The sequence below is a fragment of the Crocodylus siamensis genome, chromosome 7 (genome assembly GCF_052110815.1).
Source record: "Crocodylus siamensis isolate JL-2025a chromosome 7, ASM5211081v1, whole genome shotgun sequence".
Taxonomy (NCBI): domain Eukaryota; kingdom Metazoa; phylum Chordata; order Crocodylia; family Crocodylidae; genus Crocodylus; species Crocodylus siamensis.
This window is the reverse complement of record NC_143401.1, coordinates 31,416,840-31,441,919: the sequence shown is the minus strand read 5'-3', so window position 1 is coordinate 31,441,919 and position 25,080 is coordinate 31,416,840.

Here is a 25,080-nt window from a genome sequence, read left to right as displayed (position 1 = left end):
TATTATCCCAAAGATTCTTTTCATAGTTTCACAATTCTCTTTTCTTCCATCCCTCTTCCCCTCCCACTAAAAATACTAGTGAAATGGCATCTATTGCTTGAACTATCAGTGATATGCTCAATGCAGATATATTGATACAAGAAGAGTGGTTGCTTCTCAAGGAAGTGATCCTCAATGCACAAGCTAAATCTATTCCAACACGGAGGAAAGGCAGCAAGAAGGCACAGCAGCCCTCCTGGCTCTCCAGAGACATAGCGGACCTCCTGTGGCTAAAAAGGAAAGCCTACAAAGGATGGAGGATGGGATTCACCTCCAAGGAGGATTACTCCACGCTGGTCCGGTCCTGCAGGGACCAAACCAGGAAAGCCAAGGCTGCAACTGAACTCCAACTAGCTTCAAGCATCAAGGACAACAAAAAGTCCTTTTTCAGTTATGTGGGGAGCCAGAGGAAAAACAAGGGCAACGTTGGTCCCCTGCTAAACCAGATGGGGCAACTGACAACTGATGCCCAGGAAAAAGCCAACCTATTAAATAGGTACTTTGCGTCAGTCTTTCATCAGTCCCATGGGATGCCCATGCCTGCTGTGGGACAGGGAGATCCGAGTGATGGGAATCCCCTACCCTCCATAAATGCTGACCTTGTGAAGGAACATCTTGAGAAGCTGGATACCTTCAAGTCAGCCGGCCCTGACAATCTGCACCCCAGGGTACTCAAGGAGCTGGCGAGCGTCATAGCCCAGCCCCTGGCACGGATCTTTGAAAACTCCTGGCGCTCTGGTGTAGTGCCCGAAGACTGGAAGAAGGCCAATGTGGCGCCGATCTTCAAGAAAGGGAGGAGAGTGGATCCGGCTAACTACAGGCCCATTAGCCTGACTTCTATCCTGGAGAAGATCTTAGAAAAGTTTATTAAGGAGGCCATCCTTGAGGGACTGGCCCAGGCTAACTTCCTAAGGGATAGCCAGCACGGGTTTGTTGCGGGTAGGTCTTGTTTGACCAACCTCATTTCCTTCTACGACCAGGTGACCTATCACCTGGACGAGGGAGAAGACATTGATGTCATATATCTTGACTTCAAAAAAGCTTTTGATCTGGTATCCCATGATCACCTCTTGGCCAAACTGGCCAGTTGTGGCCTTGGCTCCACTATGATCCGCTGGCTGGGAAACTGGCTCCGTGGTCGGACCCAGAGGGTTGTAATTGATGGCAGTCACTCATCGTGGTGCCCTGTGACCAGTGGGGTCCCTCAAGGCTCTGTCCTTGGACCCATACCGTTCAACATCTTCATTAATGATGTGGACATTGGAGTCAGGAGTGGACTGGCCAAGTTTGCTGATGACACCAAACTTTGGGGCAAAGCATCCAGGCCAGAAGATAGGCGGGTGATCCAGACTGACCTGGACATGCTCAGCAAATGGGCGGATGAGAACCTGATGGTGTTTAACACCAAAAAATGCAAGGTTCTCCACCTTGGGAGGAAAAACCTGCAGCATCCTTATAGGCTCGGCAGTGCTATGTTGGCTAGCACTACAGAAGAAAAAGACTTGGGGGTCATCATTGACCACAAGATGAACATGAGCCTGCAATGCAATGCTGCGGCTAGTAAAGCAACCAAAACGCTGGCTTGCATCCATGGGTGCTTCTCGAGCAAATCCTGGATGTCATTCTCCCCTTGTACTCGGCCTTGGTGAGGCCGCAGCTGGAGTACTGCGTCCAGTTTTGGGCTCCACAATTCAAAAAGGATGTGGAGAAGCTTGAGAGAGTCCAGAGGAGAGCCACGCGCATGATCAGAGGTCAGGAAAACAGATCTTACGATGACAGGCTGAGAGACATGGGACTCTTTAGCCTGGAAAAGCGCAGGCTCAGGGGTGATCTGATGGCCACCTATAAGTTTATCAGAGGTGACCACCAGGATCTGGGGGAACATTTGTTCACCAGAGCGCCCCAAGGGATGACGAGGTTGAACGGTCACAAACTCCTGCAAGACCATTTCAGGCTGGACATAAGGAAGAATTTCTTTACTGTCCAAGCCCCCAAGGTCTGGAACAGTCTGCCATTGGAGGTGGTTCAAGCACCTACATTGAACACCTTCAAGAGTAAACTGGATGCTTATCTTCCTGGGATCCTATGACCCCAGCTGACTTCCTGCCCTTTGGGCAGGGGGCTGGACTCGATGATCTCCCGAGGTCCCTTCCAGCCCTGATATCTATGAAATCTATGAAATACAAAATATATAAACATAAATGTTAATATTGGTGTCCACTCACACAGATGCCTCAGATTTTGTTTGTGATCAATTCACAGTTGTTTTCCTTTAATAGCATTGTTATTCAATTCAGTGTGTACAGTAAAACAAAGAGAAGTATTTTTCAAAATTATTTTTCCGGTGGAAGATTGCAAAATAGCATTCAGAATATGGAACAACAAGAGTTCTACAGATACCCTATATTTTTGTTTAAACAGTTTTTACCATATGAATATTGCTTGTGTTGGCAATTTTTGCAAGGAAACATTTAAATCAGTAGCATGTCTAGTGGTACACATAATTTTAATACAGTGCATGCTAGCTTCCTAATCTAGAAGTCAGTTAGTTTCTGAGCCTCTGATAAGGAAACTCTGCACACAAAGATATTTTAGCTTAGGCCTCACTACTTTCTTCTCTAAGTCAACCAAGAGCATATACTCTTTCTCTTAACACTTTCATTGCTGATGAACTGTTCATATGGCTCCAGATTTGTTCCCAAGGGAACATCCATTCAAATGAATGACATATCTGAGGTACTTTAGTAGATAAGTGTATTGCCTAGGTGTACCTGGTGGAAGTCTATCAGCATCAGAGAAGTTAATTAGTCAACTGAGTGCTGGAATCTCACCAGACTAATTTTTTCTGTCAGGGATAATGATAGATTTTTCAAGCCTTAAACCAACAATTGGTGCAAAAGATCAACTCACTAATGATTGTCAATTAGTCTTGTGACTGTTGACATCATTTTTCTGCCTTTGGAAAACATGTCATACTCATTCAACAATAGCCCATGCCACCTGTATTTTGCAGCTGTGAAAATACAGATATTCTAAATAAATCCTCCAAGGCACCAAAGCTAAATGGTTTTTTCGTAAATATTAAATGCTGTATTATTGTAATCTTATTAACTGTGTTCATTTGTCTAGAAAAGCATGGCAAAATATTCATAACTGCAGATTAATCTAAACATTTCTGGGAACAGGTTAATGCACATACAGAAACAGTATGGGTATCTCCAGGTAAATTTGTCATCCAGGGTTTCTAACTAAGGAGGAAAGAGTTAAATCAAGAAACGAAAGATCTCCCAAAACCAAGTGAGGCTACAAGTTAACATCTCAAGACAGAGCTGTTCACATGAAAACATCATAGGAAGTAATTATCTTATAAATAGGGCTAGAATTCAGACCTGGTTAATGATATCTTGTCCATGTGCGTGTATGAGAGAAAGAAAGACTGTTTGTGTGATGTACTGAAGCATGCTGTTTTCTGCAGTTTTTTCCTCAGTATATTAACACTAGGAGAGCTTATTAGTATCCTCTTTGTTGTGCTTGGAGAGAGAATCAAAGGTAATACTGAAATATGGGCCTATTTACCAACACAAGTAACTTCCAAGTCAGACAGTAAAATTCTAAAGTATTAAGTAGTAGAACAATTAAAACTAGAAATTCAAATGACTGTTCATTTGTATCTGTCCAATAAATAATTTATTTAAGTCCTTAGAATTAAACACAATGTAATGTTAATGGGAATCTACAGTTATACTCATGCAGTCCCCATGGGTTTCAACACAGTTCACGATAGCAGTTTTGTGCTTGTAATTGAAGCCAACCCATGCACTGCATTCTGCATTCTGACTGTGCGACCTATAGTATTCTAAGACTTGTTAGCGTCTAGTAAGCATTGACACTAAGTGATGGCCAAACCTTGACAGGGTGATATTAGTGAGCATTTCAAGTATTTTCACCAACCTTTGATTTCTTGCTTAGCAAATTTTGTTCTGGGGCATGTTGAATTTTCAGTTTTCTGTTTAGCTTTAAAGCAGTGGCACTGTGGGAACAGCATGTCAAATAGGAATTCGACAGTGGCGTATAGTACCCTTTAAAGTGGTAAAATCAAATCAGGTAGAGGAAATCCACCTGCTTACCAATATGCCATTCACAGCTGTCATTTTGGCAAACTGTTTTCTTCATTGGGATGACCACACTCATGTAAGAGGCTCAAAAGTACCACCAGGAGGACTGCACTCAACAGCTCAGTAGTCACTCTCAGAAGACTGTTTAAATAATGAGCACTTATGGAGCTAAAGCAAATATAAGATCTCATCCATACCTCAGGGTAGCACAAACTTCTTCCACATTGCCCTAAAACAGTTTTTTTTAAGTAGTCTCAAGGTTGTAGGTAACCCCAGGAGTGAAAGGACTCGATAACTACTCAGTCCTGCTGACAAAGACACTGATTAATGCTAACTATGGTAGAAACTTTGTAAGAATGATTCTTAAAATAAGTCAGAAATGTGATGTATTTTTAGTCTTTTCCCCTTTAATAGACATTATTAATAATGCAGACCTAGAAAGGGTTTTAAAAGACATGACTTAAAATGCTGGTGTCTATGGGTTCTACTATGTACTACAGGCATAGGCTCATACAAGAGATAGTGCAAATGCTCCCCAGCCCAACCTCTACCCCATTGTGCTACTCAGTAAAATGCTTGAAACAAGTCTGATGACTCAGAGTATTATGGTGCCTCCCACAGTTCCTTTGTTTTGCCAGGAAGTGTAGCCATTTAAACAGGATGGAGGACAAATCCTTTTCTATGGCCCTCCAGCAAAACAAGGCCTGTGGCTTAAATGCAATCATAGGCTAGAATCTCTTCCCTTCCCTGCTTCACAAACTTGCAGAGGTGCTAATCTAAACTGGGGCTCAATACATTTCCAACAGGTTATAGCTAGGTAAAATATTGAAGCATAGCTTACAACTGACAGAATAAAAGAGTAGAAATAAGTTTAGTTGATTTGATTAAGGTAGCAAAAGTTGGGTGAAAGTACAATCAGAATAGGACACAGAAGAAAGTGTAGTAGGCATGGAAAGGCAGAGATAGGACTGTGTTTCAGATACATGCCTATAGATACCAGCAGAACATGACAGCATTCAATTCAGAAGGAGTTCTGTTTGTTATTTTTACATTTCTTTCCCTAAATTAATTTCTTCCCCTTTTGTTTTTCTTGTTTTGTTCTTACCTGGGCAACTGCCCAAGGCTGCTAATCCACAGAGGGCACTGAGAGAACTGGCAGGGTATCAAATGAACTGAACAGTAACATCATTCGTGTATTTCTGGAGAACAGGGCAGCAGAGCCATTCTTGCAACCATCTGAGGAGGAAAAAGAAAAAAAGAGAATATTAAAACTTAGCTACTAGAATCATTTGGAAAACTAAAATTGATCAAACCTATGCTTATGCTCCATCTCAAGAAAAGCTGAAGATAATCAGCATTAAATATGAAATGAGTGTAAGACTGATTTAGCCTCATTTAGGCTCTTGCAAACCTGTTGGGAGTAAGGCAAGAGGTCAGGAAAACTACTGACTGATAGATTCAAGAAGCAGTCTAAGGCAGGCGTGTCCAACAGTCCACAGGCTGCATCTGTCCAGCTAGACTACTGCCAGGACACCAGAAGTCAGGAAGCATAGCCAGGGGAGTGACCTACCACAGAATCTAGGGCCCTTGGGCCCCAGTTGACATGATGATCAGCAAAAAGCAGGGTGAACAAGGGCTGATGAAGTTCTGGTCACACTCCAGCTACTCTGCCTGTCACCATTGCCATGGCCCTACCACCCCAGCCTCCAGCTCCCACTATACAACTCATACTGGAACCACACCTTTAGCTGGAGCTATGACCATGGCACAGGACGCGTAGCAATGGACAAACCTACACAAAATGCTTAACTTCACATTAGCATAGTTTACTGCAAAGTAAGCAAGTGCATATGCTTACTTCACAGTAAACCTCCCTAATACTGAGTAAATTTCATACCTGCAAATGCAAGCAGCAAATTTACTTGGCATTAGTAATGGCACCGCAGTACTTATGTAGAAGCCTGACTGGGAGCAAAATCTGCCCCTGGTCAGCCATCCACCACGGGGCAGGAGATGTTCCCTGTCCCTGGGAGCTGAGACCAAGCAGGGCTTATGTACCCCTGCACTGGCAGCAGGAAACTCCAAACCTCCGACTCCAAGATTGTGATTGGGGTCTGGGAGATCCCTATCTCCCTGCCCCCACTCTGCCATCACGATTGGGGAGCACGGGGCTTGGAGCTTCCTGCTGCCAGTGCAGGAGGAGATAAGGGTCTCCTAGCCCAGACAGCTCAGGCCAGAGTGAGCAAAATATGGCCCACAGGCCTGATCCGGCCCACCAGGCACTCTCATCTGGCCCACAGGACCCTCCAATGAACTGTGCCCTGCCCAGCCCTTCTACCTGCAAGGGTGAGAGCGAGGTGCCTACACCCACTCCCAACATATCTCATTATGCCTCACTCCCACCTTCATGAGCAGAAGGGTGGGCCCTGCTAGCATGGGATGGGATTGCTGCTGCAGGCTTGCCCAATGTCCTGTTCCCTCCAGGCAACAGATAGGGAAGCTGGGGGTGGGACTGCAGCTGGGCAGGAGTGTGGAGCTTGGGGCTGGGGCTGGCTGCAGTGCAGAGTCCTTCCCCAGCGGGGTGGCAGCAGCACAGAGCTTGGCTAGGCAGGGTATGAGTGTGAGTGGGGAACGGTATGGGGACCCCTCCCACACTCCCCCCATGGTATGCAGCCCTGGCAGGCAGTGGGGGCAGCAGCAGCAGCAGTGGGGAGGACTCTGCTTGGTGCTGGTGCCTGGCTCTGGCCAGCACTACAAGGAGCACAGTCCCTGCCCGGCTGTTTATTTCCCTGGCACTCCCCGCACTCATGGGGCACAGGAGGGAAGCCCCAGGCACAGGAGCTGGCTGCTTTCCCTGCCCCAGCCCACTCCAGCCAGGCACCAGTGCCCCTGACTGCTGCTGCACCATTGGGGAAGTGTGTGTGGAGGGGTCCCCATAAAACTGCTACCCACCCTCACACCCCACAAACCACACACAGAGACAGAGACACATACCTCACCCCCCAGTGTTGCCTGCATTGACTGCAAGAGAGACCAGTGTGTTCCAGATCCACACATCCACACCCCACAAATGCCACACAACCCCCCAACATACCCTATACCCACCACACACAGCCACACCCCCTCACAAACTCCCCCTACACCTCACCATGCACCCCCTCACACACACACCCCATCATACACACATACCCCCACCCACCACACACACACACACACACACAAAATATAAAAGACTCAGAATTCATTTTAAAACACAAATCATGACAAAAATATTTTTGTAATAAAATTTAAATATGTTATAGTAAGTGTTTGACTTTTAATATATGATTTGTTTTTTTCTGGCTCTACGATGGCAACTCCCCCCTCAAAAAAGAAGTATTTCCATCAGTCAAGGGAAGGGACTTCTAGTAGCAAAGGTCAGGGGTTAGGGGTGGGACTTCTGGTCCCAAGATGGCAGCCAGGGGGTGGGGCACCTGTCAAGGGGCAGGGCTACCCATTCGGCTCTCAACAGCTCACTAAACCTCATTAAGTGGCCCTCCACTAAAAAAACAATTGTCCTCCTCTAGCTCAAGTTCAGAGATAAGCATCTTCCAGCAGTGGCCCTGCCGTTACAAAGCGGGGCCTGGGAGCTTGTTCTCAGCCCCCCTCTGCCATGCACAGGGAGGCATGTGCAGCCTGGATGAGGCTGGGGACTGTCCTGTTTTGGGCAGAACCTGGCCAGCTCTGGACTGCCCATGCAGACTTCCCCATGCAGCCCAAGGCTGGCCAAGAAATGTCCTGGTCAGAGGCAGGTCCCAGCTCCCTGCCCCAATTGAGTGATTGAGGCATGGGGCTTGAAAAGAGCTGCAGGGGTGGAGTAGGTTCCAGCCCCCTGACCCAATCCACCGGTGGGGCTGCTAGCTGCCCCACCGGTGGATTGGGGCAGGGGGCTGGGACCTTCTCTTCTCCTGCAGCTCTTTCCAAGCCCCATACCTCTTATTGGGGAGCCAGGGAGGGGCAGAGGGACATTGTCTCCCAGGGCCAGGAGATAGCTGTCTCCTGGCTCACAGCTCCCTGTCAGCCCCTGGGGGAGCTTGGACTGCAATGGCCCATAAGCCTGATCCAGCCCCTCCAGGCATAGGTCTGATCCAACTTGCAATGGTGGCAGAGGCCCATTGCAGGGTTGCAGGGAACTGGGTGCAAATCTTCTTCCTTATCCCTACATGTTTAGACATGTACCCAAAACTCCTTACTCTTCAGCAACTTATTGCACAGTACATCTAAGCTGGAATAAATGCATGTGTAGACATGCCCAGTGACAGGTCCAACATGGGGCATGCAATAGGTGTCACCCAGGTTAGAGCTGGAACTACCACCACCACTGCCACTTTCTCCTGCCCCTGGTATATCTGGCCAGGAAGGAGGCCCACAGTTCATATCTGGCCTGGGGCCCAAAGTGAACTTGACACCTCTGGTCTAAGGCATACAAACAATGGTGTCAAGAGGCTCCATAGGAAGCTTAAATACATCCCAACAAGCCATAACTGCCTTTCAATACATTTTACAATGTGGTACTCAGGCAATCCAGAGCTCCTGAAATCAGATAAAAAATGAATTTATAAATCAACTGCCCCTTCTCATGGAGAGGATCCTCAAAGAGAAGGACTTCTGTATGGCATTGGCTACTTTGTGGAAAAGTCAGGAAGCTATCATGGTTGAAATTAGTTAATACATTATTTTTCTCTTTCCAAAAAAAGTGGATAAAGACAAGATAATTATTTATGACTTTATCTAAATTTTTGTTTGAAATGCTTTTGATTTTTATTTAAAAAAAACCCTAAATCCAAATGCCTCCTAATTCGTTCACCAAAGACCTGAAAAAAACATGAAATTTACAAGTTGAGATGTCTTCATGACAATTTCCATTTTCTTGAAAAGCCACTCTCCAGTAAAAAAAAAAAAAGTTCTAACACAATTATTCAAAAAAAAAAAAGATAAATTCTACCTTGTGGAACCAAGGTGATTCTCTACACAGCACAGCCAGGGCCTTAAGATCCACAGGACAGACCCCTGCACCTGGGGTTTACAGAATAACTGGTAGCTGTACCTATCCTGTGTACAGAACCCAGCTGCTAGAAAGAACCTTACAGTAGAATTTACAGCTATGTGCTGATGGCATAGCAATGCTGGCATTTAGGAAGCCAGGTCCTACTCCAGTTTCTGGAGGGAAGTATGTGCCTATGGTAAAAGTCCCTCTCTCCCTGCCCTTTCCACCTAGATCTGTTCTTTAGCAAGCACTTCCCTTTCTTTGCCCTGAAGCCTAATTCTCCCCTTCCCCTCAACTTTGCTGTGCCTAATGCCCCTCCCACTTCCCTTATGATCCCTCAAAGTTTCTCTGTCTCCTTTCTTCAGTGGCTTCCCTAATTAGCTTTGCCACAGCCTCTTTCTTGCCCATTCCAGCCCCTTTCTTCATCACTTCCCTTTGCAATTGTCTGTGCCCTTTAATCCCCACTCACATGGGCTGTCTCAACACCCTCTCCACCTTTTGTAACTCTTAATAGCCTGCCTCTGCCCACAACCAAACCGTCTCTTCAGCAAAATCTCTTGCTGTCCTTTCTTCAAATGCATCCTACTAATATAGACACCTCTACCACTTATGTTTCCCAATACCCATAATCTTTCCAGGAGTCTCCTTTGTTCTTCGGCCTGCTGCATTCAATCCAAGCTGCTTTTACCTTCTTCTCCATGTTCTTTGAGTGTTAGAATTCAAGGCCCAAAATATTGAAGGCACAAAAGTCTTTGCTTTTCAGTTCTAATGCTCAGCACCACAGCACTTGAGATGAGACATTTCACTGAAAGTACTATCAGCACATGTTGCCATGACACGGAGCATGCTCAGTACGAAGGAGATTTTCATAGAGTTTACCAGCTAAACCCTAGCAAATTTCTGCTGAGTACAGGTGATTTTTGATTTTTCAGTGGCTTATATGTAGACCAAATGTAGATGGTGTAAAGAACATGGGCAAAAATCTATTTTTAACGTTATGGCTATACCAGTTTAGCTGCTTGGTGTTATTCTTTCTGTATACATGGAGGTGAAAAAAACAAACGTTAGGAAGAAGCAGTCTGAACTGACACAATGGCCACAGATAATTTTGGACACTCCTAAATAAAAACCTTCCAGGAATTTTAAATTGGTTCTTTGTATGGGGAAGATGCTTTCCTAGCACCAAGCAAAGCAACACAAGAGGTTAGGGGGTGAAAATAATTTAAAAGATTCGTAAAGAAGTGTGTGTGTTGTCAGCTGCTGCAGGGGAGAAACTGTAGCTTCTGATTGGGACCAAGAAACTGAATTAGCAGCCTGTCATTCCCAGCCCAAGAGTATGTATAAGCAGGACAGGAGAAGAGGAGGGGAGCAAAAGGGACTGGTTTTGACAGAAGCTTATCAGCACCTAAAAGGAAGTTCTGAGGATTAGGTGGTTTTGACCCTTTCCTCTTACTGCTACACACCTGTATTTAGGTGGAACACTGTGGCTGCCTATACATGTCATGGGGGGGGGGGGGGGCATTTTAATTTGAGTGTTCCCAGAGAGCCATTCTAATTAAAACACCACAGTGTCGTGTGTAGTAAGCCTCTGTGCATTTAAAAATGGCCATGGGATGCTTTAACTAAAGCTCATTCAACCCCACAGGGTTTAAAAATACACCCAACACTGAAGCAATCCTAGAGTATTCTAATTACAATATGGAGCAGACTCAATTAATCAAGTCTGCTACAAGGCGTTATAATGATCAGAGCACATGTATGGGCATGTGATGTGATCCCATATTTCTTTGATTAAAAATGCTCTGAATTACTTTAATCACATCACAGGGCCACAGAAGGAATTGGACGACAAGTGCCACAAGTGACTGTGGAATCATACTTGGAAGCAGACGGTTGAAGTGGGTGGTGGTGTATGTTGGTGATCCAGCCCACAGCGAAGTGGAAATCAGCTTTTCTTTCTGACAGAAATTCAGGTAGGATCCCATCATCTGGTGAATATCTCCCACAAACACAAGTGCTAGTTTCTTAAACTAAAAGAATGTTCCTTAACCTTATTCTCAATAAAATGTTCCAATATTTAGCTAAAAGTTTACCATAAAAACAAGTCAGCACAGAAAATTTGAGGCAAGCTGTATGCAACTGAGAATGGGGTTTTATAATGGAAGCCATCAGACAGCTTCAGCTACAGACACTGCTACCAGTTCTACCTATTCAACACTGACAGCCTTGAGTGTTCAAAAAAAATGAGTCAGATCCCAAATACCATGAGCTAACTCAAAAATCATCAGCTTCACAAAGACAAGGGCTAGGAACTTAACTGTTTTTTATAATAACAGTGGAACCTTTTCATTCTGGCAGCTGGGACATAAAGGGAAAAAAAACCAAGTATCTTGACACTTGAGATAAAATTGTGAGATTTGGCAGCACTGCTTACCTCATAGAAAACCCAGTAAGCACAATTTGTAGAAATACTGAATAGCCTCTACTCCCACAGAACTGAAATTGTGGGTGTTCATAGCTTCTGAAGAAAGTGGCCTCTGATCCGCATATGTATCTTTGTATGATATGTCTCACATGCCTGCAAGACAAGGAAAGCAGATCTTGTAGCTGATAACTCAGCTGTTGTTCAGTCTACCCCTGACTCCTGCACAGATTTCTTGGGCCACATTCAGCACATCATTTAACTCTCTATGACTTGGTTGCTCATATCCATAAATGAAGAGAATGACTCTTCCTTTTCTTTGTCTTTTCTCTTTAGATCGTAAGTTTCTGTGAGAGCGACAACTGTCATTTCAAATGTGCAGGTATAGGGGGTAGGGGAACAATGGGCATCTCAGATGGGGATTTGAGGCACTATAATACATACATAAATTAAATTGTATTTTCATATTTTTAAAAGAAGGTAGATACAATAACTGACTTCCACTTAATATACCAGACCTCGAGACATTCTTTAGCCTATGACTTTCAGGGAATCAAATGTTCATTTCAGTAACAAAGCAAGTTGTAATAAAGCCTTGTTGAGGTAGCCTACATGGTATATCATATCTGCAGAGGGAAAAAAAAACTTCACGTCACTGGAATTCGGTCTCAGTGGAGGTTCAGAGCACTAGATGTTCTCTGAGTATTGGTATGCCAAGTGCTAAGATGACTGTTAAATATTTTATCAGCTAAGACTAAACCAAGAAGTAAGCTGAAAACAAGGGTTGTACAATCCCATTTTTGAGCCTTGCATCATGCAGATACATGATGTAGTTATTTTTTATATTTTTAAGTATATGTTCTTTTCTTTCCCCAGATACTTCTATTTACGTTTCTCTGCACTATCTCTCTATAGCACCTACTCTGAGGGATTTCTTTTCCCCTAGCACTGGCTGTGGTACAGTACACTTTATAGGGGATGACAGTTAACTGAAGTAAACATAAGGACAGGGCTGCATTAGGGATGTCAGTCTGCAAATAGAATTCCACTGTAATGCTCTGCGTGAGGTCTGGAAGCAGCCGATGGCTGAATTAAGAGCAGTGCCTTTGCAGATTTTATGAGGCTGATGCGTGCGACACTTCTCCCTCCCTCTGTCACACTAGAGGTTTAGATGATGCAAAAATCATGTAATTGTGTGTATGCATGCAGGAAAATGTATCTTTTCTCTGTTTCCTACTGTTCCATTTCTCTCGTTAGCTTTTTTCAGTGACTCCTTGACATCAAATACACCTTCTGCCTACAACTAAATCAGTGTAAAAGCCAAAGAAATGCCTCCTTCCCCCACCAAAAAACCCCACTGTTCCTGCTGTAAACAATACATTCCAGCCATGAATTCATTTGCTCCTTCCTCGCTGTATTTCTCTGTGGTTTGTACTATCATTTACTAATGACACACTATTTACCAGCATCTGCAGCACTGAGATCGTCCTGTGGTTTTCCCTTGCCATCTTCTAGGAATTGCACAAATCAGTCACTGATCAAACATGAAATATGCTCACCACATTAAACTCTGAAACAAAGACTGAGGTATAAGTGACAGATGATTTTCCTGTCACAGATAATTGACCACTAGGAGGGGACGCGCATGAGGGTTTGGGTATGGTTTTGTTCTGTAAGCAGTTCTGTCGGGCACAGGGATATTCAAGCTGAAATTACTCTGGTACAAGATCAGCTTGACTCTGACAGATCACAATCTGATAAGGGAGAAAGAATGGAATCTGATTTATGTCTGGAAAGGGTCCATCTTGTTACATAATGTGCAGCCATTTCGCTAAAAGGTGATCAGTTTAAATAAGGCAAAACTGGAGATATTATAAGCGGTCTTGCTTAGTTGTGTGGTCTTTTCATTTATCAGAAGGCTGAGGATAGGAAAATGTCTGCAACTGAGGCCATGTTTTACTTCCTCTGAAATCAGAAGATATTGATTTTTTTTCTACTGATACTCTCCCCTCCGTTTCCTGCATCTTGTGCTGTGGCAGAGCAGCTGCAGCCCAAGGAACTGTGGGAACGGCTTTCACATCTGAGCCCATTAGTCACCAGATGTCACCTTCTGCTGCCAGTGCTTCAAACAGCCAGGCAGACAATGTCCCATGCATGCTGAACATCTGAATGCCGACTCATTCAATAATGTGGACAGCTCAATGGGGTAGAATGACATCCACAGCACCTGACCTCAAAGCCATGTTTATACTGACACCTACAGCTCCACAAGGAAACATATGCATTCTCAGATGTTTTCCAAGAGCAGCACAGTGGGTTGTTGCTTTTAAAAAATAGGAAGGAAGGCAGGAAGAAAAAGAAACACTTCTGTTCTGAGGAGTTAATTGATTTTATTCACTAGAGAAAATATCAGCTTCTGTATTGACTGCTGCATTTTCTGAATTTATTTTCTTTTCTATGTGCAAGTAAAAAAGTGCTTTTTAAAGGGTTCTGTAGATCACAGCAAAATTATTGTTTAGTCCTAGAAATATTATATTTTACTACTAGTCTGTTGCTACAAAAAGGTTTTACGATCCAAACTGTGGTCACAGCCATTATTTGTTAGCAAGTTACTTATGGGTTTGCAAAATACACTGTAGAAGTTGCTTCACAGTGCACAACACATTTTTTTCCTTCATCACATCACCCATCTTATTCATTGTTCCACTGGAAAGAGCCAAGAAGTATAAGATTTTGTTAGTATTTTATGTAGAGAGGAGGCAATATGATTGTCCCCTTGAGAGAATATTGTAAAGCCTAATACAGTATTACAACCTATAAAATAATTTAAAAACAACTATGCTGAGTTAAATAGACAGAGCTTTCATGTAAGGAGTCTGTGAGAATCCGTATCATAACCTAACATAAATATAATTTTAAAAAATGCCAATGTCAATACAATGGACAGCAATGCTGGCATTTGGGTTATTACAACAGTATTTCCAATAAGGGGCTAACTACAAAATTCAGGGTTTAACTGAAATCTTGTATGTTTATGATCATATTGGACTGAAATATCTTTCAAGCATAATCTCTATCTATCTATCTATCTATCTATCTATCTAAGCATACTCTTTTTTACTTAAATTAATTTATAGGGGGAAATCCTGCTTAGGGTGATTGGAATTGCTGGTTTGTAAGGCAAACTGAAAAATAAAAAGTATTTCATTTTTTCCTTTAGCCTTTAAAAAAATGCATTCCACTAAGCTTTTAGTGAGATGTTGCTTCAAATGGAAAAATTGAAATGCTCTGTTTTGAAAGTGCTAAAAAAGAAACAAGAGGGCGGGGCTAGATTTTTCTGGGTTTTTTACCTTAACAATTTGGTGAAAGAATTAATTTTAAAGGATTTTTGTTGGCTTCTTGTTAGTTTGTTTTTTTTTAATTAAAACATGTACATTAAGATAAAAAAAAAAGTTCATGAAACATTTTTTCTTCAGCTTTAATCCTGATCCTGGTGAAATCACCAGAGGCTTTGCCACTGATTTTACTGCTGGCAGGATGTCTTCCATGATCTTTTACAAGGAAAAAAATTAAAGTACTTTGCAGCAAAGCAAAACATATTTTTACATATTTGCATTTTCTTTTTAAATTTAAGATACTAATATAGAATTTCTCAAACCAGTGACCCTTCCTAGAGATTAATGTTCTGTGGCATTTTGTCCTATTTAGTCATATTAAAACAGGATGCAAAGCGCAATTTTAGAAGGTGGGTATCTGCAGCTTCATGTTGTACTCCAAATGAGATCAAAAACCTTACAGCACTAGAACACACAAAATTGCTCCGCTATTAAATTTCCCTTTTGTAATGAGGCAAATACTACCATCAGAAAATAGGACTCCTGATTTTGGTTAATTTTGTCTTGATATAAAATGAGTAGACCTTTGTAGAAATTTGACCTAGGTCTTGAGTCTCAGCACTCTGTTTTACATAGATCCTTTGCACCAGAAAAGGAATGTTGTGCAATAGAGAATGAAGTGCACTGAAAAGGAACATGAGGAAACTTAGTACCTGATTCTTCAAACATGCATGTAAATAAGTATTTCCAGCGCCAGATTTTCAATCATCATCCATCTTCATTTTATTTAGTACACAGCTAAACCAGGCACCTTAACAGTGTTTAATAGTTTATCAAATTCAAACAGATCTATTCAAATCTGAGATGAAACTTCCCTAAAATCCTTTTCAATTGCTGCTCCTAAAGCTTCTGAATCTATGAAAAGTCCATGTGAAAATTGTTACGATTCCATCATTAACCCGATTTTCGGGATTTAGTAAGCCAAGCTTTTAAAAATATAACAGGCTAAAACTCTGCCTTCTAGCTTTGCACCTGGATGCTATTTAAAGGTGTGGAGGGGAGGCAGGTGGAAGCAGAGATGATCTAGTAGATAAGAGAGAATAAGGTCATTTTCAAAATTAAGCCCCTTTATTGTTGTTGTTGCTGGTCAAAGAGGTGCCCAAAACCGTGTAAAATTGATTTTGTTTTTAAGCACTAATGATCAAAGTCCAGGGCATTTGCTGTGAATTAATGATTGGTTCGGTGGAGTTGATTCCATTAACCCCGGGTGCTCATTAATCCCTAGGAACTACCTTGTATCAAGGTCATTATTGCTATTATAAGCTAAATATTTATTTTATAATGTATTTCTAGTGCTGCAGCAAGGGCATTTTTGCTTAAATTCCTTTCTCATTCCATGCACTTGATGGCCTAACACAACTAGAAAATTGATGAATGAGTAGGGTGACCATATGTCCTGGATTAGCCAGGACAGTCTCAGATTTCAGAGGTGAAAAAATTGAAGCAAAAGTCCCGGATTGGCGGGAACTTGCCCACGCATATGACTCCTAAGTCAGGAGCCAGGCACATGCAGATGAGTTGGCACCAATGCAGAACTTTTGCTTCAACTTTCTCTAGGGACCCCAGAGCAGAGACGGGCTGCTCTCTGGTCTGGACCTTGCTGAATTGTGAACTTAATTGTTTTCCCAGTAGAGTTAGAGTCAGAGGAGGGGTGTGCATGGGGACCTGTAGGGTCGTGTGTGTGTGTGTGTGTATGTGTGGTGTGTGTGTGTGTGTGTGTGTGTGCGCACCATGCTGTTCTGCCAGCCCCATTCCTGGGAGATGCTGGGTCAGGGCCATGTGTATGCTGTGCTGGTGCCCCCCCATCCCAGGTTTCCTTACCCCACCCCAGGTTTCCCACAAATTATTATGTTTACCCAGGGTATGAGCCCAGGGGTGGATCCAGGGGGTGCTTCCTGCTCCACCAAAACGTAAAACCAACTGCCTGAGAGGGGCAGCAGCATTTCTCTTCTGGCAGCACTGACAGTGTCAGCTGACTTGCTGGTTCATTATCATTTAACTGATTCCACTAATCTGTCTCTACTCCACAGGTTGACCCTCTCTCCTTTTTAATGGTTTTCATGTTCCACTGATCAAACTATCCTTTCTTCTGCATTGTTGTTTGTTAGCCATTGCTGGTAATGTCTGTCTTGTCTCTCTATTGCACAGCCCTGCATACTGTTTTTAGCTTCAGCTAAAAACCTTAATTGAGGTATCATAATATTAACGCAGGTGTAGAAATGACTAACAGTGAAATATTGGTGGCATGGTCAAGACACTCAAGAAGACGAGATATTGTTTTATAAAACTAAATAAGACATGTAAGTTTAATGACTACAGGACTAATGACACCATAGCTTTTGACTGTTTTTTGCCTCATTTGTTGTGTTTTTGAAACCTTACATATGATCTAGCAAATCAGTGCATATTCCAATAGTTATATGGGTTTTTGTTTTGTTTTTAAACTGAATAATATAATGCAAGCCCTCCCTATCATATTATTAAAGTGTTTAGTTTCTCTTTAACTAGAGAAAATATTTGATGATGTACCACACCACCTAAACCCAGCTTTTCAAAATCCTGGATCCACCCATGTATAAGCCCCATAACAAGCCAAACAAAATGCAGTATATTTTCACATATTCCATTCATCTTAAAAAAGTCCTTTGTGAATCCAGCTTAACTCAACAAAAATTGAAAGTAGGCACAATCCGGTTCGTAGTGATTCATAAGTTCATACTGCAAAAGTATACAACCCTTCAAAGCTGCTAGCATTTTAAATACAGCCTAGCTCTTCCTCAAATTTTATTCAAACTCTCTGTCCTTCATAAAAACATTAGAAATCATACATCTATACGTATGGCGTTTTACAAGTGTATCTATCCTAACGTGGTGGGCTAATACAGACTTCCATCAAAATGCTATCTGAGTATTTCACCGTCTTCACTGCCTCTATCAAATTAAGAAAAACAGTAAGTGTGCAGCATCCCTTTATAAAAAAAGCATGAAGTGTGGTTCATGTTTACGCCACAACATCTTGTAAGTCTATACAATGTTCCACATTTATAGCTTCCTTGTTAACTCTCATAAACCAAAAACACAATGGAATTATCTATTTGAAGTAGGATGGCATTGATTTAAAGCTAACAGGACATAGAAAAAAATGTAGGTCCCAGCTGTATGGTAGCTCTTTGCTTAGATACTGATAAAGGACATTACTCTCTTTCTCCTAAAACCCATCAATCTCTCTAGGGGATTTGCTGCACCCTTATGCTTCATGTTCTGCTACTGTAATTTTTACCCACTTTCTATTCCCCACCTCCGCAACCCCAGGGGCTACAACCTTCAGACAATCGTGTTTGTTAGTTTTGACTGTTGCTTTTTCCACTTTTTTTTGGAAACCTGTTTTTCCAAAGAGAAGAGTCATTTTTGTTGCTTTACTCTGAACACTGTCCTAGTTATCAAGTCTCTCTGCTATTTAGGTGTCCAAAATACTTAATAGTGAATTGTGACACATATGATTGCTTACCTCAAAAGACCCTTTGCTTTGCTTTTAGTTCCATAAAATACTTGTCTGAGATATGTAGTGATGTTTGCACCACATATCTTAAAAGGGAAATTAGTGTAAGTTCTAGTTCAAGTATAAGATACAGGAAACGAAACTGGAAGGGACCTCCAGTCCAGGCCCCTGTCGTTACAGGCAATGTTATATAGATCCTGTTTATAAGTTGATTATGCTTCCTCTTAAAGGCTTGTTAGATTTTTGTGTTCCCATTCTTCCTGCTGAAAGGTTGTTCTAGAATCTCCCTCTTCTGATCACTAGGACCATTCTCCGATCCCAACCTGAAGTTGGTCAAGCACAGTTTATAGCCATTTGTTGTTATGCCAACATTATCCTTCTGATTAAGTAGCTCTTTTCTCTCCAGGGTGTTACTTCCCTGATGCACTTGTGAAAAACAAATATGCCTTTCAGCCTTCTTTTCATTAACCTAAAAAAGTCAGACTCATTCAGGGGCTTACTTATGGACCAAACCCAGCAGCACTGCTGTGAAAAATATGCCCACTAACTCCTAATGTCCATTTGCTGACTCTCAAAAAGGAAGCAATGTAGCTGCCTTAGAGCACTTCTGAGGGTGTACACAGCCTTGGGCTCACTGCCTTGGACAGTCTTGTGGACATAGTCTCAGAGCCGCACTAAGCCTCACTTCCAGGATTTAGCATGCACTAAAGGTGCAGACAGAAGTGGCAATTGTTGCCTGATCTGGCCCCAGAAAGCATTTTCCATCTGTGACCAAACACAAATGCACAGTTGCAGAACCCTTAAAAAGAGCCTGATCCTGTAACAACAACCCTCATTAAACGAGGCTTCAGATGAAGGTGATCCAAAGCAGAGTGCCTTCATTAACTTCTTTCTGTGTGTGCCAGGAGCAGGTCTTGCCAACACTGCTCCCAGTTCTGTTTTCAGAAGGGATGGGGGGGTGGGAAGAGGGAAGGGAGCAGAGGGAGCTCATTCTAGGTGTTGTCCAGCTGGCACTGGAGGATGGGGTCTGTGGATTGAAACCTCCCCCCTCCTGAAGGTGCAGCACAGCTGGGGAAACCCCAAAGCAGACCTTTCTCCCCTGCCTTTTCCCATTCTGAGACAGAACTGGATCTAGGAGAAGGACTGGGGATGGAGCCAGCGGAAGAGACTGGAGAGATGCAGCCTTTCTCCCTGGATTGGCTCCAAATTGGAGCCTGATCACCCACCCTCCTGACCCAACAGCTGTCTTTTGGGTTGGGAAGAATGGTCTAACTCGTGGTGCTTTATGTAAAGCACCATGAGTTAGACCTGGGAGCAACACTTCTGTCTGCACCTTAAATGAGCAAAACATGCTTCACAGCAGCATTCCTGAACTCAGAACATAGGCAGTATAAACAAGCTGTAGTTACCTCTCACAGTATAGCTCTGTTTTCTCCTGATGATCCAACTAGCCCTTCTCTTTACCTGAATTCATCTCTCCTTTAGTCTGAATTAATCTCTCTCGAATATCGGCAACCAGAACTGTAACCAGCATTACACAGGATGTTTTACCAGTGCCTTGTTCAATCACCTCAGCACCTGACACAGCCCAGAACTGCAGGTGCTTTTTTAATAGCACCACATCAGCCTAGTTATTCATACCTATTCCGTTATTAAATGGTTCACCCTCCCTGTCATTTGCAACTGATAAGTCCCCAGCTCATAGCTGAAATTCTTCTTTTTAGTTTCATCACTATGGTATCTGCACACGGAATTGATAAGAGTCTAGACAGAACTTAATTTAAAGTATCAGAAATTCTAGTGTGCATCACTGCCCATTCTGAAAGATCCACTAGTATACCAGTATGCAAAAGCAGATTATACAAAGCTACATGCTCATATACCCCAGGTTAGATTCCGATTCAAAATGGGCTAAAGCTTGAGTAGTTTTATTTGACAAACACCTGGGGAATTTTTCATGGCTCAGTCAGAGAAAAAGGAATTTCTTGATTCTATAAACTGAAGAGCTAATTTCTTTTGCATTTAATCATCCATTTTTATCCATTTCCCTGCTATGTAACAGACTTAGTGACACAAAAAGGCACCTTGAGGAAGCTCTTCCGAGGCTCTGTCTCTGACAATGTTATAGCTTTGAATGGGAAAGGGTGAGAAATTCCGGTGAACACCTGCTGGATCAGGTCATTTTCCTGTGGGTCACTGCATCTACTGTGTTTAGCCATATTGATACAAAATATTTTTTTAATTGGGAGGTTACAATAGAAGAGTACTGCTGCTTGAATGTTCTTGTGTTAATGTGCCACTGCCTCCTTAGTGCTCCATTTGGAGCTTGGCCATATGCCCATTCAGGAAAGTAAGGAGCCCCCTTAACTACCCTGCCAGGGCTGCCTGAATCACTACCAACTTTCCCCTCCCCCTTTCAGGGAGGCATGCATCAATACCAAAACTAATCAATACCAACAAAAGGGCTAACAACTCCATCTGGAAGAAGCACAAAACAGGAACCCAAAGAAACACATGACTCAGAATCTCTCCACCACAATTTAGGTCTTGCCATATTCTTGGGGGAAGTACAATTGCGTGTGGTCCCACACTCAGTTTGATTCACCACTGAACAATCCATCCCCATATGTTGACCAAAAAATTCAGCTGTTAATGATGGCTGAGGTTCAATGCAATTTGGATAAAAAGTAAGTCAGATGCCTCTACAATAGCTGTGCACTCAAGGGCAAAATCTGTGAGCCTGATTATTGCCTAACACTTCTGAAAACTGTAAAAATAATTGCTTAAAAATATAATGAAAAACATTAAAGATGTTTCTGCAAAAAGGTCCTTTATGAAAAGTGATCATTCAGTCCATGTGGGGGGAAAAAATAACCTCTTTTCTTTGCTGGCAATTTCCATACAGGTAGCTCTACAAGATAAGTTACATGCTCTCCAGTAGTGATGTAATTGGGAAATAATTGTTAATATTTCACAGATGCTACAGAACATTCAGTCCTGGTTCTTTGTAAACAAATTAGCTAAGAGCAAACTGACTTGGAATAGGAATACAAACATTCATTCTCATTAGGATTAGTAAATAAGGTCTGAGCTTCGATGTGATTTCTTTGCCATGAGGACTTCTTCAGTTTAGAGTAAGGTCAATAAATAACATTCCCTCTTTGACAGCTAGCCAGCATAGCTGGTTTTCCTTCAGAAATATTTCCTCATGTGCTTTGCCTGATATCATAGTTTCATAGTTTCTAGGGTCGGAAGGGACCTGAGTAGATCATCTAGTCCAACCCCCCACCTTGGCAGGAAACAATACTGGGGTCAAACAACCCCAGCAAGATGTTCATCTAACCTCCTCTTAAAAACCTCCAGGGTAGGAGCCAAGACCACTTCTCTTGGAAGTTGGTTCCAGATCCTAGCCGCCCTGACCGTGAAGTAGCGCTTCCTGATACCTAGCCTAAACCTCCCTCCTGCCAGCTTGTGACCGTTATTCCTGGTCACTCCTGTCAGTGCACGGGGGAACAGCGACTCCCCCAATGCCTGCTGATCCCCCCTGACTAGCTTATAACAAGCCACTAGATCCCCCCTCAGCCTTCTCTTGTGGAGGCTGAACAGGTTCAGGTCCCATAGCCTCTCCTCATAGGGCCTGCCCTGCTGTCCCTTGATCATGCGAGTGGCCCTCCTCTGGACCCTCTCCATGCTGTCCACATACCTCTTGAAGTGCGGTACCCAGAACTGAAGCAGTACTCCAGTTGCAGCCTGACCAGTGCCGCATACAGGGGGAGGATCACCTCTTTGGACCTGCTTGAGATGCATCTGTGGATGAATGCCAAGGTGCAGTTAGCCTTCCTGACTGCCTCCCCACACTGCCGGCCCATGTTCATCTTGGAGTCAATTATGACTCCAAGATCCTTTTCCGCCTCCGTGCTGACAAGAGGGGAGTTCCCCAACTGGTAGGTATGGTGCCGGTTGTTCCTCCCGAGGTGCATCACCTTGCACTTGTCTGTGTTGAAACCCATCCTATTCACATCCGCCCACCCTTGTAGCCTGTCTAGGTCTTATTGAAGCCTGATGCTGCCTTCTAGTGTGCCCACATCCCCCCGCATCTTAGTGTCATCAGCAAATTTGAATAGGGTGCTTTTTACCCCCTCATCCAAATCACTGATGAAGATGTTGAACAGTGCAGGCACGAGGACCAAGCCCTGCAGAACCCCACTGCCCACGTCCTTCCAGGTTGAGAAGGACCCATCCACTACCACCCTCTGGGTGCGGCCCTCCAGCCATTTGGTGACCCAATTGACTGTGTGGGCTTCGACACCACAGGCCCCCAGTTTCTTAATGAGAACGGGGTGAGAGACAGTGTTGAATGCCTTCTGGAAGTCCAGGAAGACTATGTAACCTGATCATAGAAGGCCACCAGGTTGGTCTGATAGGACCTGCCACTGATGAACCCATGTTGGTTGCCCCTAAGCATGCAGTCCCCAGCTGGCCCCTCATGGATGTGTGCCAGCATAATTTTCTCAAACAGCTTGCCTAGGATCGAGGTAAGACTGACTGGCCTATAGTTTCCTGGATCCTCCTTCCTCCCTTTGTTGAAGATCGGAACCATATTGGCCCTCTTCCACACCAGAGCACCACGAGTGCTCATAGAGCCATGCCAGGGGTCCTGCAATGACCTCGGCCAATTCCTTAAGGACTCTAGGGTGGAGATCGTCCAAGCCGGCTGACTTAAACACGTCCAGCCCCTACAGAAGCCCCCTAACTAGTTCCACACTAACCTTTGGCCCAGGTGTGCCTTCCCTGGGGCCCAAGGGGGGCCCAGCAGGGAGGTGGCTGTTCTGGTCCCTACTTAGGAAGACAGAGGCAAAGAAATCATTAAACATGTTAGCTTTGTCGTCTGGTGTGACGACCAAATTTCCCAACGTGTCCTGCAAGGGCCCCACATTACCCAGGACCTTCTTTTTGCCCCCTATGTATTTAAAAAAGAGCTTCTTATTGTCCTTAATCTGAGAAGCTAGTCCTAATTCCATCTTTGCCTTGGCCTTCCTAACTGCCCCCCAACAGCTCCGAGCAACTGCAGAATAGTCATCCCTGGTGATGACCCCTTCCTTCCATTGGGTATACGCCTCCTTTTTAGCAAGCAGACATTCTTGGATGCTTTTGGTGAGCCATGGAAGCTTGTGTGCTCTGCTGCTCCCTTTGATCCTCATTGGGATTACCTTGCTTTGTGCTTGGAGGATCACCCCCTTAAGGAGCAACCACTCTCCTTGGACATCTGGCTCCCCTTCCCTCTGGGACCTCAGCGCATCCCCAACTATCCTCCTTTGCTCGCTGAAGTTTGCCCTTCTAAAGTCTAGGGCTGCTGCCTTACTGCATGCCCTTGCCACCTAATCAGTACTAATACTAATCAGTATTAGTACAAGTCATAAAAAGCCCAAGAATGAATCTTCTTAGTAAAAAAACTGAAACTCCTAATAATTTTATAGTAGACTAAAAGCAAAGACCATCACCACTCTGTTCCTGATTTAGACCAGTATAAATGAGAGAAGAATCAAGCCTAATGTCTTCACTGCTGAAGTTTCAAAGGGTTGAGACTGGGACAGTAGGATAAGACCTTTCTGCTGATTAAACATAGCAACATTAAGCGATGCAGTTACTATAGACACAGTCTCTTTCAGTGAGTAAATTGTGACTCAGATTATATTGTGGTCAATAGGGACACTATAGCCTGGATGACTCGATAACTCCTTAGATAATTCTTCCCTTACTCCTAGTTCCATTTCTGTTCAGGTTGACAAGGGTAGCTGGTGTATTAAATAAAAGATAAGGGAGGAGCTGGAGGAATGTGTGCTAATTAGCATATTGTAAAGGCAGCTCTGTATATATAGGGCTTAATGCAAAGACCACTGAAATCAATGAGAACCTTTCCACAGACCAATTTGTAAGCTTTGGGTAAGCTACATAGTGCTGGAATATGGCCACATATATTGGACTAGTGTTGTAATGATTTCGTTAATTATTCTGTGTGTTACAAGTGTGCCTAGAGGTTCCTCTCGGAGATCAGGGTGTGTTGTGCTAGGTAGCATGCACACAAATGGTAGAAGTTAAATGGTAAGACAGGGCTGTCTAACTTCTAAGCTTTTTGAGACCACACACCCCAGGGGCCATGCCAGCAAGGGCTGCACACTGCACAGGTCACACAAGGCAAGCCACAAACCACCATGCCACACAGATGCTCTCCGTGCTGCACAGTATGCTCATGCAGGCACCCCTTCCACCACTGAATTGAGTGCCCCCATCCACTGCTGCACTACCCAGATATTCAAAAGCAATTCCCTGCCTCCCTGCCCCCACTACTATATGAATATTATCCCCACCCCTACACATGTACCCACTGCAATGTATGCTCTTGCAGGCACCTTCCTCCCCCCAGTGCCCCCTCCACAGTTGCACCACACAGATGCAATCTCCCATGAGTGACCCCATCTGTTGAACATAGCTCATCTCCCCACACCACTAGCCACATTAACCCCTGGGCAGAAGCAGAAAGCAGCAGCCAGATGAGGTAGGGAGAGCCCATGACACTGTTGCAG